This window comes from Hylobates moloch, unplaced genomic scaffold (genome assembly GCF_009828535.3).
Source record: "Hylobates moloch isolate HMO894 unplaced genomic scaffold, HMol_V3 SCAFFOLD_19, whole genome shotgun sequence".
Lineage (NCBI taxonomy): Eukaryota > Metazoa > Chordata > Mammalia > Primates > Hylobatidae > Hylobates > Hylobates moloch.
Genome location: NW_026652294.1, coordinates 20,280,993 through 20,286,576, shown reverse-complemented (window position 1 = coordinate 20,286,576; position 5,584 = coordinate 20,280,993).

Genomic DNA, 5,584 nt, shown 5'->3' with positions numbered 1-5,584 from the left:
AGGGATAGCATTAGGAGAAATACCTAATGTAGATGACAGGTTGATGGGTGCAGCAAACCACCATGGCACATGTATACCTATGTAACAAACCTGCACATTCTGCACATGTATCCCAGAACTTAAAGTATAATTTTAAAAAAGTGACTTGTTTTTAAAGATTAGTAAAGAGTCCATTTGAGACTCTTCTTTCTTCTAGAAGGATGCTCATAGACCTCCAATGGCTATTACACTGGGAAAGTTTGGAATGTAGTGACTACAATGAATAACAATGTTTGATCTTTGTGACATAGTTACCTTGTACTTATCTTGTTGATTGCTAAGAAACCCAAGCAGCTTTGAAGACTTGGATTGCTTGAAACCTAAAACATCCATGCAAGGTGAAGGGGACTGACATATTCTTAGTTTCTTGGAAGAGAAAATAGAGGGAGATCTTCCAGCCTGTTCTACATGGCCTATACAATTTTCATAGATCTCATTTCCTTGGCCTTCCATTTCTAAAATCCTCACCCTAATTCCTCTCTTTTCTAGGACACCTGCATCTAAACAGGTATAATAAGATGGTAAATAGACTTGTTGGTGATACTGGAAGCTAGTGCCCCAAAACGGAGCACAGTGAGCCTTAAGCATCCCACTTTGTAAAATGAAAGCATGTTTTTCCTCTTCAGGCTTATTACAATGAGGTAAAGCTAGTCCTATGGCCAACACTCATCCATACCCTCTACAGTCTAAAGAAAAGATCAGAAATTTGAAAAGATTGCCTAAACTCAAAGGAATTTGTGAAAATACGGAGTAATTGTGCCTTTAGGGGAGAAAAACTTTATTTTTTCCTCTCCCCTCCCCTCTTAATGGGGCCCGCTCCCCACCCAAGTCAAACTAGGGAGTATTTTGCAAGGACCACTTGCAGAGACCACACATGCCTAAAAGACGGTAACCTGGCATCCCCTTTGCCCTGTTGGATATCTGTTGGAGCAGTGGATTTGCCAATCTTCAATCTGTCTGTGTGAGCAAAGGAAAAAGAAAGAAATAGAGCAATGGCTGGGTGGAAAAAGAAGCTTGTAATGGGGTCGCCGGCGCTCTCACTCCGTGGTGGGTGAGGATCATGAGTTTTCAATGGGCCACGTGGAAATTGAGAGCCAGCCAGTATTGAGCTTGTCTTGCCAGTGCTCCTCCCTCCTACCTGCAAGGAATCTGGCCAGCAGGGGAGGAGTACTATAGCAATAAGGTATTTTGGAAAGTATTACCTGGGGGCAGAAGGGGAATAGATATTTGGAGGAAGTCAAGTCAAAAAGATTCTCCCACATGAGAGAATCATGCAGTGAGAAGCCTCAGGGACCTCTGGAAGCACTGAAATAGCTAGGGAAGAAGCATCAACTGTAGCTGCGAAGTAAAAGTGCTTTTGCCACTTACCCATAATCCTTGCTTTCAGATCCTGATCTTGGAGAACTCCAAAGCATTAGGAGGAAAAGGGAATGGTAATTTAGTTGAGGCAATCTTTTTAAATTTCTAGTCTTTTCTTTGGACTGGAGAGGGTATGGATGAGTGTTGGCCATAGGACTAGCTTTACCTCATTGTAATAAGCCTGAAGAGGAAAACCATGCCTTCATTTTACAAAGTGGGGTGCGTAAGGCTCACTGTGCTCCGGTTTGGGGCACTAGCTTCCAGTATCACCAACAAGTCTATTTACCATAATGAAGGAGAATCCAAAGGGCCTACTTGCCAGTATGCAAGGCAGTTCTGCACTGGAGTGGGGAAATGCTTTGAATTGAATATAAAAATAAAATTTCAAACTGGACTAACTGGGCTGGACATTTTAACACCACCTGTGGGATCTGCCCAATATGCCATGAAGGAGCAGGAAAGGAGGAGTCAACAGGATTTGTTTGAAGACTGATAGAAGAAAAACAAAATCATTTTGCCTTATAGTCCACCAAGTACATGATTGTTCAAAAAACTATTTTGAGAGTTTCACACTAGACACAGAATCCAACTTTTCTCAAAGAGAGTTATTATGGAGAAGCAGAGACCCATTGGACTGTCCTATGCTTTCCATGTTGTTTCTTTTGGCTGCAGGCATGCCAGCCTGCATATGTGTCCTTGGGTGGCTGGTCATTTGTTCTAGACCTTTAGTAAGTTATCTGTCCCAAAGGACTTGTGACTGAAAATTTCAACCCTAATGCAAAAAGTCATAGAAAGCATAAACTCCTTTTTAAAAATCTGAATCTGTAGGTAAGTAAGGCAGGAGGGAAGAGAAAACTTGCATGGCAAAATGGAAATAAAAAGTCATGCAATTTAGTCGGTCATGGTGGCTCACATCTGTAATCCCAACACTTTGGGAGGCTGAGGCAGGTGGATCACTTGAGGTCAGGAGTTCAAGACCCGCCTGGCCAACATGGTGAAACCCCGTCTCTATTAAAAATACAAAAGTTAGGCCGGGCGCAGTGGCTCAGCACTTTGGGAAGCCAAGGCGGGCGGATCACGAGGTCAGGAGATCGAGACTGAATTGGCTAACAGGGTGAAACCCCGTCTGTACTAAAAACACACAAAAAATTAGCCCGGTGTGGTGGCGGGCGCCTGTAGTCCCAGCTACTCTGGAGGCTGAGGCAGGAGAATGGCGTGAACCTGGGAGGCAGAGCTTGCAGTGAGCAGAGATCGCGCCACTGCACTCCAGCCTGGGCGACAGAGCGAGATTCCCTCTCAAAAAAAAAAAAAGAATTAGCATGGCATGGTAGTGGGTGCCTGTAATCCCAGCTGCTCAGGAGGCTGAGGCAGGAGAATTGCTTGACTTGGGAGGTGGAGGCTGCAGTGAGCAGAGATCGGGCCATTGCACTCTAGCCTGGGCATCACAGTGAGACTCTGTCTCGAAAAAAAAAAAAAGTCACACAGTTTAATCAGATTTCAATGAATGTTTTCTCCTCTCTTGAGTAGTACTAAATCAATGACTGTCCGCATGTATCATATGCTGGAGATGAAATGTCCAATTTTCTTGCTGGAAACTTGACAAGAGCCTGTTTCTTTAGTCTTTCTGTTGAGTTTTTGGAGGAACCCTGCTTAATAAATTCTCCTTTTGTGAAACTGAATTCTGCTGGCTACAAATGAGAATGCTGAGGGAAACACTATTACATTACCCAGTTTTATTGTCCTTAAAACACTGAAATTCTCTTTTTATTTATTTGTTTATGTGCTATTTATTATCTGTCTCCATCCACTGAAATATAAGCTTCAAAAGAACAGAGACCTTTTCCATTTTGTTCAACTCTTTGTGCTCAGCATCTGGAACTTTTTAAAAGCTGAATTAGGGGTGTCCTTTAGAGACTCAGCTTTGGAAAGAGACTTTCCCTGTGGCTGGCACAGAGCAGTCTCCCAATTTATTTTATGTATTTTTTATTTTTTTAGTGCATGATCTCTCATAAAATGTAGTAAATGATGAGTGTCATGTGAGCATTGCCCAGAAGCAAAGGGCTGCATGTTGATTAATTACAGACAGAAGCTTGAAGGGGGTAGCATTTGAGACAGGTCTTAAAGAATGAGTACGATTTTGGGTGGAAATAACGGGACAAGGTGTGACCAGTATATACTGTTGTGATCAGGAGCTACACAGACTAGTAAAGCTATTTTTTTTCAGCCTAATATGTCCTTCATGCTTGTCCATTCATTTGTTTTCATTTCTTTATTCATTTATTTCATAAATATGTTCTAAGCATTATTTTGCTGTATTTCATCCTTGTGCTAGAATGGAAGACTACAAAGATACTGAAGCTGTATACCTCCTTGACGTTGCTTTCAGACAGTGGGGAGCAGGTCAAGATACTTTCAACAGAACCCTTCTATAGTAATTCCTACAATAGAGGCTTGAAAAAAATGCTGGAATTAGGGCATGAACACAGTGCAAGGGGAACGCAGTTGAGGAATGGCCACCTTTGCTGTGTGAAAATGGGAAAGGCTTTTCGCAAAGCTGAGTCTGTAAGGGAGACTCTAATTTCGCCTTTTTAAAAAAAGAGATTCGAACATATTCCCAGCAGAGGAAATAGCACATTTCTGCTCAAAGGTTTGGAGAAGTGAAAGTGTTTGGAGGTGGCTTAAAGTGTTGAAGAGACATTTCTGGGGTAACAGTGCTTGACTTTGATTAATTCGGTGTTAGAATCAGGGAGAGTGGAGGTTTATAGGAGTCTTGAAGATATTGAGATTGGGAAGCTGATAAGCCCATTAAATGAGACGTTTTCAAGCAAAAAGTCTTACATTTTAGTGAAATGCAAAGTTGGAATCCTCTCTGATGGTTTTAGTGATCTGAGTTGCAACCCTTTTAATAAGCCATTTTATGACTGTCTTGTGTTTCTGAGATAATAACCATTATTATATTAATTCTAGCATTACATAAATAGCTCTTTCTCTGGTGGTGAAATGAGTTATTTTCTACAACTCAGTAACATTCCCTATCAGTTTTCAGCCCTCTCCAGCCCCTCAATTCTTGTACTTCTTCTCTCAGTTCTGGTATTTCTCCCCTCTCCTAATAACATTGATTTTTCTGCCTTAAAGGCTTTAATCTGATTTTTCCAAATGTTATATGCATACTATTTATTTTGTTCATTCATTCATTCATTCATTCATTCATTCATTCATTTGCTCTGCCAAAGATATTAATGAAAGATCTGCTAAGGCTTGGGGACATACAGAAAAATAAGACAAGTTCATTCACACTCCAGGGCCTCCAGGGTTCATGGAAGACAAATGTGGAAATGTTGAGACCCACCTTTAAGTTGTGTAGGGAAGAGGCTATGATGGGGCAGAATGAAATCCCTGATTCTACCAGGGTAGGGTCTAGGGAGTGGTGATCAGGCAGGGGTTCGCACATAAGGTGATGCTTCAGCCAGATCTCTGAGAGGCGTGGGCTTTCAAAAGGCAGAGTCTGTGGGAAAAGCATTCAGGGAAGAGGTAGCAGTGGCAGCAAAGTCACAGAAACCCAAATGCTTGAGTTGCTGGGGAAATCCAGGGCAATTCCTCGTGGGGTTTTCCTTAGCATGCGTTCTATCACCTCTGCTTGCCTCCCTAGCTTCATCTCATGCCCCTCTTCCCTCGCTATAAACAACCTCTCCATCCCCTGGCTGAAAACACTGACAGCTGTGGAAGCCTTCACACCATAACGAACACATATTGATATTGTGGGCACACCTGGGAATCGACTGAGCAATCTGAAGTTGAGGAGTCAGAGAAAAGGATCACCGCTCAGTGGTTCCCAGTATCTGAACACAGGGTGGCAGTGTCCACCCACCAAGGGGAAAGGCTAATTCACAAGCCTGGTTCCCAGCATTCTCCTGGGAGATCAGGCTCTAATCCTGCATGAGGCTGTCTTGCAGTAGCTCAGAATTTTAATGAGGGAGTGGGAAAGCAGATGAGCTTCAAGTGTGACAAATAAAAAAATCTAGTTTTGTTTGGGGAGGAGAAAGAGTGAATCTGTTTATCTGCACTGGGACCTTGAATCACCAGCCTCTCTCTCTCTGTCTCTCTCTCTCTCTTTCTCTCTCATTCTCTCTTGCACACACACACACACATAGACAGAGAGAGAGAGAGAGAGAGAGTTTAGACTCTA